Source organism: Pecten maximus, chromosome 15 (genome assembly GCF_902652985.1).
Source record: "Pecten maximus chromosome 15, xPecMax1.1, whole genome shotgun sequence".
Classification (NCBI taxonomy): domain Eukaryota; kingdom Metazoa; phylum Mollusca; class Bivalvia; order Pectinida; family Pectinidae; genus Pecten; species Pecten maximus.
The window spans coordinates 25,018,561-25,036,270 of record NC_047029.1 but is presented as its reverse complement, the minus strand read 5'-3'; the positions used below and the strand labels follow the sequence as shown (position 1 = coordinate 25,036,270).

The window sequence follows — 17,710 nt, the reverse complement described above, 5'->3', positions numbered from 1 at the left end:
CTAGCTCAGGCAGGGGACTTTGTATTGCTGTTGCAATACTATCCATCCTTGTTTATTTTACAATTGTTAAACAAGTTATACCAACTTATATCAATATTTCTTATTAGCCTGGATAGAAGTGTGCAAGTGGCTTGGTATTTTAAGAAATTGGAATATCCAGATAAAACCCATGTGGGCAGGTGACCCCATACCTTTCATGTCCGATGGGGGAATCTAACCCCTGCCACCTAGATTAACTCTTTACCACTCAGACTTTCTTTGCAACAATGTATACATTTACTACTGCAGCGAACATTGTTGCTAGGCAACATACACTCAACACATGTAACAGTTTGATGTTGACATTTCCTCAGGCATTTTAAGATTTTAGTTAAATTTTTCACTTAATGAATTCAAATTATTCTCCTGAACATATCTTTAATGTAAAGGTATTAAATGTATACATTTTTGCAACCATCAAGACTTCATCTTCAAGATGGTATAAATTTCATGCTTGTTTTGTTTCATTTTCAGGCAAATTTCTCAATTGAAATTTGAATTTAGAAATAAAATACCTATTTACACAAAGTGATCTGTTTTATCATTGTTTGTACTTTTATATTCTACATATTTGTTCGTATTTTCAACAATTTTTGTTATGATACCCCGGTGTCATGCATAATATGTACCCCCCTACCAAAAGGTATCCGGATACTTTTTATTCCTGCATAAAATGTACCCCCCTTGCATAAAAAGTACCCCCCTACAGATTTTTTTTAAATTTTGACTTTATCAATCTGAAATTGTGAAGATATGATAAGAGGACCCAAGGGATGTCATTTTCAATGTTTCTCACCCCATCCCACCAAATCCCCACCCCAGGGGCAAAAAAATGAAAAAAAATTTTTTTTGCTTAAACTTCCAAATATGACTAAGGATCAACATAGGAAACCTTCAAATGCATATAAAAGACAATTCGCAAATTCCCAACCCCCGGATACTTTTTATTCTTCTGCATAAAATGTACCCCCCGGATACTTTTTATTCTCCTGCATAAAAAGTACCCCCCTACCAAAAATCTTTAATTTTGACTTTATCAATCTGAAATTGGGAAGATATGATAAGAGGACCCAAGGGATGTCATTTTCAATGTTTCTCACCCCATCCCACCAAATCCCCACCCCAGGGCCAAAAAAAATGAAAAAAATTTTTTTTGCTCAAACTTCCAAATATGACTTGGAATCGACACTAGAAACCTTCATATGCATAGAAAAAACATCTCGCAACTTCCCCACCCCCCGGATACATTTTATTCCCCTGCATAAAATGTACCCCCCGGATACTTTTTATTCTCCTGCATAAAAAGTACCCCCCTACCAAAAATCTTTAATTTTGACTTTATCAATCTGATATTGGGAAGATATGTTAAGAGGACCCAGGGGATGTCATTTTGAATGTTTCTCACCCCACCTCACCAAATCCCCACCCCAGGGCCAAAAAAATGAAAAAAAAATTGTTTGCTCAAACTTCCAAATATGACTTGGAATCGACACTGGAAACCTTCATATGCATAGAAAAAACATCTCACAACTTCCCCACCCCCCGGATACATTTTATTCCCCTGCATAAAATGTACCCCCCGGATACTTTTTATTCTCCTGCATAAAAAGTACCCCCCTACCAAAAATCTTTAATTTTGACTTTATCAATCTGATATTGGGAAGATATGTTAAGAGGACCCAAGGGATGTCATTTTCAATGTTTCTCACCCCATCTCACCAAATCCCCACCCCAGGGCCAAAAAAAATGAAAAAATTTTTTTTTGCTCAAACTTCCAAATATGACTTGGAATCGACACTAGAAACCTTCATATGCATAGAAAAAACATCTCGCAACTTCCCCACCCCCCGGATACTTTTTATTCTCCTGCATAAAATGTACCCCCCGGATACTTTTTATTCTCCTGCATAAAAAGTACCCCCCCTACCAAAAATCTTTAATTTTGACTTTATCAATCTGATATTGGGAAGATATGTTAAGAGGACCCAGGGGATGTCATTTTTAATGTTTCTCACCCCACCTCACCAAATCCCCACCCCAGGGCCAAAAAAATGAAAAAAATTTTTTTTGCTCAAACTTCCAAATATGACTTGGAATCGACACTGGAAACCTTCATATGCATAGAAAAAACATCTCGCAACTTCCCCACCCCCCGGATACATTTTATTCCCCTGCATAAAATGTACCCCCCGGATACTTTTTATTCTCCTGCATAAAAAGTACCCCCCTACCAAAAATCTTTAATTTTGACTTTATCAATCTGATATTGGGAAGATATGTTAAGAGGACCCAAGGGATGTCATTTTCAATGTTTCTCACCCCATCCCACCAAATCCCCACCCCAGGGCCAAAAAAAATGAAAAAAAATTTTTTTTGCTCAAACTTCCAAATATGACTTGGAATCGACACTAGAAACCTTCATATGCATAGAAAAAACATCTCGCAACTTCCCCACCCCCCGGATACATTTTATTCCCCTGCATAAAATGTACCCCCCGGATACTTTTTATTCTCCTGCATAAAAAGTACCCCCCTACCAAATTTTTTTAAATTGTGACTTTATCAATCTGAAACTGGGAAGATATGATAAGAGGACCCAAGGGATGTCATTTTCAATGTTTCTCACCCCATCCCACCAAATCCCCACCCCAGGGCCAAAAAAAACGAAAAAAAATTTCATTGAATTTGGTTAAGGGGTTTTGGAGAAGAAGTCGAAAATATAAATTGTTTACGGACGGAAGGCGCACGACGGACGACGACGGACAAAAGGGGATTAGAATAGGTCACTTGAGACTTGGTCTCAGGTGACCTAAAAAACTACTGGGAGGATCTTCTGAAAATTCAGAGACATACTTATTAGAGGCGGGTGTGTGCACACATTTTAGTTTTTCATGGTTGGAAATCAAAGATGGCCGCCAGAGCCCTTTTCGTGTTTTTGATTTAAGTCTTCATGTTTTTGTTAAATTGGTACATAGGAGCTTTTAGGGATGTCGAATAACGTGGTTACATTTTCAGAAAGATTGGCTGCCACAGCATCTCTTTTTTTCTGTGCCATATATATTATAAGCAATAGTCATTCACCTAACACTGAATTCTTATAATAAATTAGTAAAGAGTTGCTGATTCTAAAAATTAATAAGTCCTTATTATCTATTTCTGGATTTTCTGCATATAGATTTATACTTATAAGTAAATAGGTCTCTGGACTATCTGACTTGTAACTTATCTCTTTGTCACATATATTATCTAATGGAGCCAAATCTGAATATACTAAAAAATAAGTTAACATTGCTTGTTTATTATTTGGACCATATGCCAAGTTTATAAATGTACTTCTCGATTTATTCTCGCCTGATATCTACAAGATCAAATGTATATATCCATAATATCTAAAATGTGATCACGATATATAGCATTGTTCCTATATTTACATAGTTTCTAGTATCCTATTTAACATAATTTAGTGATGTACTGATTTGTAGAGTTTACATAAGGATATCTGAAATGAATTAAACTGATCAATTAAACTGATACATTTATTAAACCCTGGTTATGTTATTAAAGTTTATTGTTGAAATTTTTTACAAAGTGTATTAATTGCTATGATATTGTGACCTGAAATGATGGATATGAGTCCTTTGATACAGAGTCGAGAATTGATCATCAGGTATTAAAAGAAACAGTATTAACTTGTAATGCCTTTATTTCATTGTTCTAAAGATATTAAGCTTAGAAACTAGTAAATACATTTAGTTTATTACTTGATATAAATATTAAAAAATGCAAACAAATAAAATTGAACAATCTATAGCCATTTTTTAATCATCAGTTTTAGATACCGCCAACTGTTATACATGTAAGAAAGGAAATGTAGTAAAAGTGTGGCACAATAGTACTATATAAGAACATTATATATATTGTTTATCATGTTCAAAAACTGAGAATAAATATGTACTTTAAAAAGAAGACTGAATATCAAGAATGACATTTACTCCAGAATAACATGATATCTCATATATACTGAAATTATTTAAACTTTTCCTAGTGTAAATAAAAGAAATTATTATTTTTTTTTATTTAGTTATTTATTTATTTATTTTTTTTACAAATTTGATCTTTGAGCAAGTTTGGAAAAATTAACTTGCTATGGTTATCACCTGTAACTTCAGAGTAAACAGATAGTGACTCATATTAATCTTAAATGTGTCATCTATAATTCAGATAAAAAAAATGATGTACATTATTTATCGATATTTGTTAGTATTTTAATTTCTGGATATGAAGAATTTCTGATAGTGCCTATAATTATAACCAGAAATATCATAACATTATATGCTTATTCTAAGATAAAAAAAAATTCAATAGAACATGGATATTTAAAAAATAACAATTCTAGTAATTACGGCCAAATTCTCTTCTTCAAAGTTGAACTTTGTAGAAATGTCACTATATCTCGATATTCATCTGGATCCATGTTGTGTTCACAGTGGTGCGTTTGAAAGTGAATGTATAATCCTATAGCTTGGGGATCACCTGTATCCCCTGCCCCACCCTATCCCCACGTGCACCCTATCCCCACCCTAGCTGTTCCCATGGTAAAGGTGTTAATGGATGCATGGCTTCCCTGTCTTACGGCAACTCTTAGACAATAGCACTTCATGTCATTTTAACTGTACATCAATCTATAGGTAAATAGGATTCAACTATCTGTCAGTCCAGTCAACTCCCAGGTCCTTACCTGGGGAGACTTCTCATCTCTACCCTAATTGATGTCACTCATTACCAGTGTGACATGCAATTACCATGGTACTCCAGAGAGGTACTGTACAATTGATTTAATTTCTTTCAATAAGTGCTGTCATGACAACCTTTTATATTACTTTAAGAGAATAAAGAACACCTGGGATGTTGTGGAATTTAATACATATTAAGGTTTCATTTATTTCTCTTGAAACAAAAAAGGACTGATGACTATATATAGCCAAAAAACTACACTTTTAAAAGGACATTTTTTTTTGGGTGAGAAACATTAAAAATGACATCCCCTGGGTCCTCTATTTGGAAGTTTAAGCAAAAAAAAATTTTTTTCATTTTTTTGCCCCTGGGGTGGGGATTTGGTGGGATGGGGTGAGAAACATTGAAAATGACATCCCTTGGGTCCTCTTATCATATCTTCCCAATTTCAGATTGATAAAGTCAAAATTAAAGATTTTTGGTAGGGGGGTACTTTTTATGCAGGAGAATAAAAAGTATCCGGGGGGTACATTTTATGCAGAAGAATAAAAAGTATCCGGGGGGTGGGGAATTTGCGAATTGTCTTTTATATGCATTTGAAGGTTTCCTATGTTGATCCTTAGTCATATTTGGAAGTTTAAGCAAAAAAAATTTTTTTTCATTTTTTTGCCCCTGGGGTGGGGATTTGGTGGGATGGGGTGAGAAACATTGAAAATGACATCCCTTGGGTCCTCTTATCATATCTTCCCAATTTCAGATTGATAAAGTCAAAATTAAAGATTTTTGGTAGGGGGGTACTTTTTATGCAGGAGAATAAAAAGTATCCGGGGGGTACATTTTATGCAGAAGAATAAAAAGTATCCGGGGGGTGGGGAATTTGCGAATTGTCTTTTATATGCATTTGAAGGTTTCCTATGTTGATCCTTAGTCATATTTGGAAGTTTAAGCAAAAAAATTTTTTTTTCATTTTTTTGCCCCTGGGGTGGGGATTTGGTGGGATGGGGTGAGAAACATTGAAAATGACATCCCTTGGGTCCTCTTATCATATCTTCCCAATTTCAGATTGATAAAGTCAAAATTAAAGATTTTTGGTAGGGGGGTACTTTTTATGCAAGGGGGGTACGTTTTGGTAGGGGTATAAAAAGTATCCGGGTACTTTTTATGCAGAATAAAAAGTATCCGGATACTTATTATGCAGGAGGTACATATTATGCATGACACCGGCTTAAACAAAAGATCAAATTAATCTTTAGCCGTCGCTGTATCTTTGTCAAAAATTTTGTGGCAAAACGGGGCCTGTAGATTGTGTAAACGGCCACACAATAACATCATGCAAATCACTGTACCACTCGTCGTCGTTGAAGATAGTCGGCTCATCACTGTCCGATTCTCCGCCTGATTCCTCGTCTGAACTGTATTGATTCAGAATTTCGACGTCCGATTCCCTATCATCATCTTCAGAATCATTATCATCCGAAAATCCTTCGAATTCATCGATGTCCGAGTTAAATACATCGTCCAGAATACTCTGCGTCGCCATTTTCTTTCACATTCGGTTTACTTTTGTTTTCGGTAGAAAATAAGACTAACAGCACGTTTCAGTGACGTGTCAGCGTTCTAATTTTATTGACCAATCAGCATGCAACACGTCTCACACAGTTTTGACAGTGACGCAATTTTGGGGCCCCAGCAACACACTCTTAAAATAGCATGTCGCTCTGAGACGCTTCTGAGGAAATCCCGACATGGCGTTCGCGAGCGCTTCTGAGGAAACGAAGCTATGGAGTCGGACGGCGCTTACGCGGAAATAAAGATAGGGCGTCAGATGGCGCTTACGCGTGGTAAAGAGTTAAAGGCCTAGACTGCCACCAAAATTTTGTTTTGTTAAGGTATAAATATGTTTGGTGGTTTGTCATGACTGTAGAAGGTAAAAAAAGGTACATGTCTGAATTTTAAAGCAAGAGACAAAACTTTTAAAGATCTGACTTCGTATTTTTCTGAAAGACAATATAAGCCCTCCATTTTGCACACTAAATATGAAATCGGTAAAGTCATACTCGATTTACTCGTGGTAATAACCCCATGCCTAGTCATAAGCCCTGTACCTCCTACTGTTGAGTAGAATCACAAACAAGTGGACTTTAATTGTCCTTAGATAACCCCCACCCCCTGAATTTATGTCAAAAGTTATTTATTGGCCCCTGAACCTTTAAAAAGAATAAATATGATGATTGACATGTCAAAAACTACCTTCACTGGCGTCTCAGACTAAAAATTAAACATTTATTGTCAGCATAACATTATCATTGTAACCTTCAGAGTTGAAACAATAACAAAAACAATATACCGGTGCTAGATCTGTATATCATGTCATTGTCTTAATGACACTTAAGGAGAGTGGGTATAACCTTGAGAATACTGTAAACACCGTGTGGTCACAACTGTATTAATTACAGTCTTTAGCAGTACAAACATATACAAACATCTTCACTGCATGCATTAAGCTCATTCGAGGTCAACCAGTAGAAAGCTTGCTGCATGAATATATGCAAAACACTTTTTGATTCTCTGTTTCAATTAGTCTATTTTCTGTCTGTTCACAAATTTGCTGGTCTTTGTCTCAATTTGATATTTAGAGTTTGGCCCTTGTCTCAGTTTGATATTTAGAGTTAATGCCCTTGTCTTCATCAATGTGTAGAGTTATTGCCCTTGTCTTCATTGTATTTTAAGAGTCTCTTATAACCCTTGTCTTTGTTGTTATTTTTACAAAGAGTTATGGCCCTTGTCTCCATCCATATTTAGAATTATAGCCCTTGAATATTGACTTATTCCTGTACAGTTCTGATAATGAAACTATGATAAAAATGTTCCTTTTTTAAGAGTAATAGCCTTTTAAATATCTAGCATATCTTAACCCATCATACATCCACCATAGATTAATTGTTCTGACTTTTGAATTGTAAAATAAATTATCAGTATTGTTTCTGATTTTTGAAATGTAAAATAAATAGTTGGTATTGTTTTTTAAAGTCCCAAGTGAAGTGTTATGACAGAAATTTCATGACATTTTAAATGAAATATTCTTGAAATATTTATTTGTCAAATACTTTTGATACTATATAAGCATGAAAACCTATGATATAAAGCAGGCTGTCTCCACAAAGCCTTGTTTACTAAGTTGTAAACTGAATGTTCACATTACCTTATAGACACTTTATTTAGTAGATATGATAAAAGGATTTGATAATTTTGGTAAAATGATTGAACCATCCCATCAATCATCAATTTTTGCTCAACATTTCCTCACCCTTTAAATGCGACCATAAATGTTGATTATGACGTGGGTGCAGTGTACTCACCAGGGATGACACTGAGGCCTGCACCTGACAAATAGTGATTGCTCTATTAGTCAATGATTATTTATACAGAGAAGAAAAATTTCATTCATTGCCCTGCAATATGACTGACCAAACATTTATTTTTTCTTTCAAAGTAATAAAAAAAAACAAAAAAAAACAAGAGGCCTTAATGGTCACCTGCATTCTGAAGTATTTTAATGAATTTAACCCTTTTTATAGCGGCTATTATCAAGTTTGATAGCTGACCAAACTTAACTATTGCATCTAATAAGGCTTAGTTCTTACTACTTGTAGTATGATGTATATATATATGGTAAGAGTGATAAAGTAGGAAAGTATGAATGTAAGATGTTATTGTCATCTAATGTACGTCATACAGGTAAAATGCTGACAGGTGTGGTGACACAACTAATCAAGCAATACTGAGGAACGTAGGAGTACCTATGGAATAGATGTAAAACAATACAGAATAAAATCCATTGTTTGAGTTAATCGGAGACTCTATTGTTTTATCCTAACAACTGTTTATTGGGTGTTAATGTCAAGAAGTTTGCTCCTTATTTCACAATATGAAACTTTTTAGATGTAAGAAGTTATATTATCTTCAGGGACTTCAAGAAAAACTGAAAGACAGATATTTCTTAATTATCTTAAGTTTTCCAAATTATCTTAAGTTTTCCAAAAATAGGAAGGTAAACTTTTAATTATATGTCTTATATTTCCCTGTCCAGAAATATGTGTGTTTGTTTGTTTGCTTTATCACCCCATGAGCAGCTGGGTCATTTGAGGCAGGTTATCATTGTAGTAGCTGTTGGCTAGCTCACTGAACGACTTACAGGAGGCCAGCTGTCACTTGCCATCCAGAACAATGTAAAGTAAAGTGTTGAACCACTCACCTAGAATCTTCACCTGAGGCGGTATAGGCCAACTCTATAACTGATTGAGCTATACCGTGCCCCCAATATACCCCAGAAATATGTTCATAGTAGCTGTTGGTTCTTTGAAGGGGTTAGATAGTGGGATCTGGATCATTGGGGACTTTCTAAAGTTAATGTTAAACATGTGTCTTATGTCTGGTAACAAAAGTTCTCTTGCTGGTTGCTAATATCCCCCAAAGTTTCCAAAAGCAGTAAAATTGGTCGATGGTGAGGATCAGTAATGATCAGTAATATGAAAAAAAGAAAGAAAAAGAAACCACACAAATATACCTTAATTTGGAAGGTATTTGCATCACACAAACAACCCGAGACACAAGGACTAATTAATTAATCATCATGACGGAAACTAATCCAGATAGTCAGGAGTCGACAAACTATAAAAATCTTTTATGTAATTTGTCAAATATGGAAATATATTTTTTTCCATTATTTTCTGATGTCATGTTTAAAAAGATCTGTCAAAACAACATCATTGCATCGTAAAACGAAGTATATAGTTGATTTTAGTAATTATAACTTTGCCATGTGCATAATATTTCATCAAAACATGTTTGTTTTAATGGATGTGGTAGTTTTTCAGTCATTAATGGATATATGGTAATTTTTCAGTCATTAATGGATGTGGTAATTTTTCAGTCTGGAAGACTATGATTTGATATGGTAGCTGTCTTTTTTTGAGTGATTATGGCATAGTCAATTCTCAATCACTGTATAGACGACCTTATTTTGTACAAGGTGAAATGTAGAACAAATCGTGATGATGAACAATTATATTATAAAACAGAATATGTAATTTATGCGCATATTAATTAAGAGTAATATGTTAATGAGTCCGAGGATGGTAAAATAGGAGTTAATGTTCTGTGATTTGACATGTAGTTTGTGTGGGATGTTGTGGATTTTCCGAGAAAGGATTTGTTTGTTTAAATAAGCGAATGTACCATTTAATAGTGCTTTGAGGATTATAGGACCATCAAAATAGAGTTATCCTAAGATTTACTCTACCTGGATATCTAAATCAACCAGATCCTTGAGGATTATAGGACCATCAAAATAGAGTTATCCTAAGATTTACTCTACCTGGATATCTCAATCAACCAGATCATTACCAGAACAGGAGTTCATTTGTTGTAAATGTAGTTGTGTAATTACCTGTAAACACGTATGAAATATATTCAGATTAAAACTAATCTGGGATGCAAAGGGATAATATTTTGTAAATTTTATATGGTGCCAATTTAAGCAGTTTGATTCAAAGAGTTGAAAATAATGATAATTTGAAGTTCAAAGTATTTCAAAAATAAGTAAAGTTAAGAAATAACAAAAAAGCTAATAATTATGTGGGGAAATCTTGTATGTATCACAATAATTCTGCAATGGCTGCGTCTTTATTGGTGGAAGAGAGTGATCCTCTAGATCAAACATCAAGGAATTAGGGGATGTTTTTTATGTCATACAAAATGTAATTGGCTGACATCAGATTGCTGTTTTAAGTGATTACAGGTATGATGAAGATAAAAAAGGTGTTGCTGTCTTACAACTTTTTTACCTGAGGCAAGGTTGTCAAACTAGGCTTTGTTTGTTTTTTGTTTGTTTTTGTTTAACGTCCTATTAACAGCCAGGGTCATTTAAGGACGTGCCAGGTTTTGGAGGTGGAGGAAAGCCGGAGTACCCAGAGAAAAACCACCGGCCTACGTTCAGTACCTGGCAACTGCCCCACTTAGGTTTCGAACTCGCAACCCAGAGGTGGAGGGCTAGTGTTAAAGTATCGGGACACCTTAACCACTCGGCCACCGCGGCCCCTAACTAGGCTATAATGAAGGATGGAATTATAGAGTAACGACTTATAATTCATTTCAAACACATGGACCATCAGCTAGGTTGAAGCTGTTCTGGTGTTTGGACATATGAATCTCTATATGTTTGTTTATTTGTCCCGCCATAAGCTGAGGGGGGCTACCTATTAACTCCGACTCGAAGACGAGGGTGGGGTACTTGCAGAACAATGAAACACATTTGGTACTGTTTTTATCTAGCTTCAGTAGACATGGATAGGGTTATTACCAGGCAAGGGCTTATTGCTGGATGAATACGGTAACTGTGCAATGCACCGAAATCATGGTCTTAAAGTGCTGGTGTCGTAGGTTGAACATTGTAGGTTGTTAATGTTTTTATGAATACAATCCCTGCTGATTTTGTTTGTTCTAATATTTTCTGGCCATTATTTGGCAATGCTTATAGCTGTGCACATAAAATAATAACTACTTGTTTACCGGTGTCTTGGAAAGGTTTCAAAGCGATAGGATTTATTGGTTTGCCTGTATTCCCGTGGACACCAGTTTATAACCAATTCAAAAGAAAATGACTAAAACCTACCATCATTGTTGGTTCTGCTTATCAGTCGATTGAATATAGGGGGCGGGGGACTATGATAGGTTTCTTCGCCTTTGCTCTTATACCTACTACCTACATAAGTATTATGTATATTATACATTATGCCGATCAAAGGTTTGTCTGTGCTGTACGGGGCTTCATTCCTTGAACTAGGGGCCGCGGTGGCCGAGTGGTTAAGGTTGCCCGACACTTTAACACTAGCCCTCCACCACTGGGTTTCGAGTTTGAAACCTACGTGGGGCAGTTGCCAGGTACTGACCATAGACTGGTAGTTTTCTCCGGATACTCCGGCTTTCCTCCGCCTCTAAAACCTGGCACGTCCTTGAATGACCCTGGCTGTTAATTATAAGGACGTTAAACAAAAACAAACCAAATCCTTGAACGATTTTGATCAAATTTCATACAATGATCAAGGACTCTAATACAGAGATCAAGGTTATTTATGGTATTTAAATTTGGTCAAGGTTAAAGTCACTTACCATTTTTAGCAGGGGACGTATGGGACATATATTTTTTTCTTTTACAAATACCCAGGATGTTTATTGAACGTTATTTTGTTGACCTTGATACAAGTCTTTTTAAGTTGATAATACTGTTTTCAGGCTAAGGAGGATCGAGAGCACTTAAAAATAATCCGTGGTCAGTGAGATTAGTCATGTGTAATTATTTAATTAAGAATAAATGTCTTGTACTAAAATTCTGATAAAAAATTTTTTAAACATTTTTAACCCATTCCTGATTTCGTTTTATATAGGATAGATTCCTATCCTTACACCATATCTTCAAGATTCGGTCAAAATTGTATTATACATTATCTAAAGCAGTTTTTTTTTATTTGTTTCTAATAGCATATCCATGATTCTTGTTTCATAAATTTTTCTCCTTTCACCTTTTCTGAAAAATATATAGAGAAAAGAAAGATGATATTGCCAGTCACAATGTATAAATTGGGGGATGACAATATTGTTTATCAACATGAAGCCCTATGGTATGCTTTATAATGTACATATTCTTGTTACCGTTATTTGACAAGGGCAGATAACTCTAAGATAAGTCCTATTTTATTGAGTTTGTCATATAACAGTTTACAGGTGTAACATGTCAGACATGTAACCATTATCATATCTACTGTCGCTCCTATACAGACAACAACACGATATTCCTCAAGGTCATACAGGTCAAGGTCATTTCCATATGACAGTTTACATATTGTGTGTTGTACACACTAGTTGATTGACACATTGAGGTGATTATGTTGTCAAAGGTCAAGGCCTTTTCTATGTACAGTTTATATATATATATACATATGAGTTAATTCTTTCTGGTGCATTGATGTAATCTTGTTATCAAAAGTCAAGGTCAAATTCGCTGTTTCTCTATACACACAGGACTGTCATGTTGTATATAATAAATACATGGTGTTGTGCAATTGTGTATTAACGGCAGAGTTACCGAATTATCAGAGGACAGCATTTATCCTGCACAATCCTGGTGCTTTCAAGGGGTTCTTCAGTATAGATTCAATGATGATGGTGCTTGACATCTCGAAAAAATATTGTGAAACATGTCAGCTTCAGGTTTTCAATGTTGAATTAACAGATTAGTACTTTTGTGAGTTAAAAATATATACCAAGAAGTCGAGCCAAGTCAAACATTGGATAGGCTTGTAAGATTACAGAAACGTAAAATTGAACTAGAGGTTCTTCAGGTGTTGTTACCGAGTTGTTGGCATTTTGTGGATTACACAAACTGTGGGACGTAATGATAATGTCGCTGTTATAGAAGTGTGAGTGTTTATATAGATGTCGGAATTAACAGCACCCTTGATGTACCGTATCAGTGATGGAATTCATCGTAACATAGTGTTGCATTCAGCATGATTAGTTTTATCATGATACCTGCATGCATTCAAAGTGCTACATATTACCAGGTATTAAACAGAACACAGCATGGTTTCTGGAGAACACTTAGAATATTTTTAAGGTCTAGTAGATATGTATGAATTCGAAGGACTAGTTAAGACAGGTTTCTGAGTTGGAATATCTCTTGGGTATAGTTAAAGATTCGATTTAGCCAGGTTTCTGGAGTAGAAAGGTCTTTGGGGTATCGATAAAGTTCTGGTATAGACAGGTTTCGGGAGTAGAAAGGTCTTTGGGATATAGATAAAGTTCTGGTATAGACAGGTTTTGGGAGTAGAAAGGTATTTGGGATATAGATAAAGTTCTGGTATAGACAGGTTTCTGAAGTAGAAAGGTCTTTGGGATATAGATATAGTTCTGGTATAGACAGGTTTCTGGAATAGAAAGGTCTTTGGGATATAGATAAAGTTCTGTTTAGACAGGTTTCCAAAGTAGGAAAGTCTTTGGATTATAGATAAAGTTCTGGTATAGACAGGTTTCTGAAGTAGAAAGGTCTTTGGGGTATAGATAAAGTTCTGGTATAGACAGGTTTCGGGAGTAGAAAGGTATTTGGGATATAGATAAAGTTCTGGTATAGACAGGTTTCTGGAGTAGAAAGGTTTTTGGGATATAGATAAAGTTCTGGTATAGACAGGTTTCGGGAGTAGAAAGGTCTTTGGGGTATAGATAAAGTTCTGGTATAGACAGGTTTCTGAAGTAGAAAGGTCTTTGGGATATAGATAAAGTTCTGGTATAGACAGGTTTCGGGAGTAGAAAGGTCTTTGGGATAATGATAAAGTTCTGGTATAGACAGGTTTCGGGAGTAGAAAGGTATTTGGGATATAGATATAGTTCTGGTATAGACAGGTTTCGGGAGTAGAAAGGTCTTTGGGATATAGATAAAGTTCTGGTATAGACAGGTTTCGGGAGTAGAAAGGTCTTTGGGATATATATATAGTTCTGGTATAGACAGGTTTCTGGAGTAGAAAGGTCTTTGGGATATAGATAAAGTTCTGTTTAGACAGGTTTCTGAAGTAGAAAGGTCTTTGGGATATAGATAAAGTTCTGGTATAGACAGGTTTCGGGAGTAGAAAGGTCTTTGGGATAATGATAAAGTTCTGGTATAGACAGGTTTCGGGAGTAGAAAGGTATTTGGGATATAGATATAGTTCTGGTATAGACAGGTTTCGGGAGTAGAAAGGTCTTTGGGATATAGATAAAGTTCTGGTATAGACAGGTTTCGGGAGTAGAAAGGTCTTTGGGATATATATATAGTTCTGGTATAGACAGGTTTCTGGAGTAGAAAGGTCTTTGGGATATAGATAAAGTTCTGTTTAGACAGGTTTCTGAAGTAGAAAGGTCTTTGGGATATAGATAAAGTTCTGGTATTGACATGTTTCTGAAGTAGAAAGGTCTTTGGGATATAGATATAGTTCTGTTTAGACAGGTTTCGGGAGTAGAAAGGTCTTTGGGATATAGATAAAGTTCTGGTATAGACAGGTTTCTGAAGTAGAAAGGTCTTTGGGATATAGATAAAGTTCTGGTATAGACAGGTTTCTGAGTAGGAATGCGAGAGTGTTTGAAAGTTGACCTTATATTTTATAGTAGGTACAAGTTATGTAGTTTAAGACACTTCAGGTGTAGCTGAAGTCTGTCAGATCAGTGAAAGTTCTCCTCACTGTAAAACTCTGTACCATAGGGTAGTCAGTGAAAGTTCTCTGTAAAACTCTGTACCATAGGGTAGTCAGTGAAAGTTCTCTGTAAAACTCTGTACCATAGGGTAGTCAGTGAAAGTTCTCTGTAAAACTCTGTACCATAGGGTAGTCAGTGAAAGTTCTCTGTAAAACTCTGTACCATAGCGTAGTCCTCTTATTATAATACAGTTGGTATAAGAATCTGTTCTGAGATGTTATAGTAAATTGTCTACACCTCACTTTCTGTGTACCTGATGGACAATAAATCTAAAGTTTGTGGACATCCATCAGGTACATACACTGCTCTGCCAGAATCTCTCTCTTCTTAATTTGTTTGGAGCTGTTTACTCTTGATGTTAATCCAGGAACCTTCCTCAACTCCAGCACAGGACAATTTATCGTAGTAAAACGCTGGAGTATACCTGAGTTTCAGCATGTTTTTTTTTCCGGATGATCATGTTCAACTATCGTGCTAAGGATCAGATTTTGGGATAATTGGCGCCATTTAAGTACAGCTGTGTTGGTTTTTGTTCTTGTGTAACCCAAAACACATGGAACGCTTCGCATGTGGGGTTTTCTCTCCAACTCCAGAGCTGTGATGAGCTACACTGTCTGTTTGTAGTAGATGTGTTTCATGTTTCCATGTTTTGACGGAATTATTTCAACCGATACACACTGCTTTGGACACTTTAAGTGTTAAACCATGTTTTGGAAGTGTTGAAAGATATTGGTGAACTGTCACATTTGGTTTCTCCGGATGAAGTAATTAGTTGGAAATCCTGGCTAATGTTTACATAATCATCGGCCATGTGGAAGTGTTTATTATGATGCATTGTTCTACTGTGGAGGGAAGAAGTTTGTATTACAGAAAATATTTAATCAATTCTTCAGGAAATCTTAAATTTAATTTAAATGAAACATTTTCATCAGAACACCAAAATAATTTTTTTTTTTAAATGTTTGAATTTCTTTTGAAATTTAATTGTCAATTCATGTTCGAGATTAGAAGATTATTTAAAAAGATTTAAACATTACTTTGGTTGATAACAGATAAGATATAGTTATGTTAAAAGATGTTCCATGAATACATATTTTTTTATATTGTAAGATCTAAAGCCTATATATTAACAGTTAGATTTTTTTTTTTTTTTTTTCAAAAATTCTCTTTAAATTCTCCAGAATTATGATGTTATTAGGAGGTTGATAATGTCTACATCCATTTGTAATGTGTGTATTTCATAAAAGTCATAATTGATCAAGCAGACTTTTGTATACTGTATGTTTAGCCAGTATCAATAGAATGTTCACTAATAAAGGGCTCCAGCGTCTGGCTGCTTTGATCTTCAAAACTATACTTACTTCATGTGTAGGAATATTAAAAATAGTTAAAAGGAGATAAAATTTGGCTTGGTTCTAACCCTATATAAAACCCACACTCATTAACATTTATGCTTTCCTTTCTTTTTTAATTGTAATTTGTAAAACATGACAATTTTTATATTTTTTTTTAAGTGAATTTTTGAGAGAGAAAATAATTCAGATTCATGATTTTCATTTCTTATATAAAAAATGTACATGTAATAAAATCATAACTGTTACTAAGGTAATGTAAAATTTAATTAATTTTATCCAATTTTTGACTTGCATCAGTTCAGTACATTAAACTGCTAAATTTGAATTTATAAGTCTATATTTTATTTATCATATTAATTGTAGAAGTATCAAAAAACATAAAAACAACATGTTTTTGAAGAATACTGACTGAGCTAGACGAGGCTGATATTAGGGAATTCAGGTTCTACAGTTGTCGTCTCCATAACAACATAAACGCTGACGTCATTTATTACTCCAATAAGTCATATTACGCAAGTTCCTAAGTATATCATGTAGGTTTAAAGCACAGCATTTGTATATATATATATATGATACACACCCATACAGGAAAAGTTGTTTTTGTGTAGAAATTATCTGATGTAGGTTTCTCACCCTCCGGTCAAAGCCTGAGTGATAAAGTAGTGGTCAAATTCCTCAGGGTCACTACTTGTCGGACAAGTGTCGGACAGGTTAACGACATTAGGTACCATGGTAGTTGTTTTCTGTACATTGTCTCAGTTATAAATATCTCTGATGTATTCATAAACGATGATGAAACTAACTCATATTACTTTCGCTGGATTATATACACAGTTGTACGCACCTACACTAGTTTGATGTGGAGTCTGACGTGTGGAAATGCACGATTGTTGTTTGGGAGAGGATTACAAGCTTTGTATCAATATCATCCGGTGTTTATTTGGATAACATTCAATTATCATGTGGAAAATCTTAAAACAACTTCTGTCTAGGAGGTAGACTTTCAATTTATTTAATCTCATTATTGTGTATTTGTATTTAAGAGGATGGTAAGTGTGTATGGTCAGTTTGCCCAGAGAAAAGGATATCAGTTTGTATAGTCCAGGAGGACAATATCGTAATGTTTTTGTTCATGGAGATATTTTCTTACTGATTGCTACTTTCGCTTCATAGTTTTCTGTGAGGAATCATCTCTTCTGGCACTATATCCTTGTGTCTATGTATATATATAGCGACAATTTATGATCAAACCAGGGATGGAAAAGTGTTGATAAATCTTTTGGAAAATTTCTGGTGTTGTC

General features: G+C 35.0%; 1 protein-coding gene across 9 annotated transcripts in view; it reads left to right on the top strand.

Annotated features, from left to right (window-relative positions):
- Positions 1-17,710, top strand: part of LOC117343834 (5'-AMP-activated protein kinase subunit gamma-1-like) — a 343,598-nt gene that overhangs the window by 250,761 nt on the left and 75,127 nt on the right. The window lies entirely within an intron of this gene.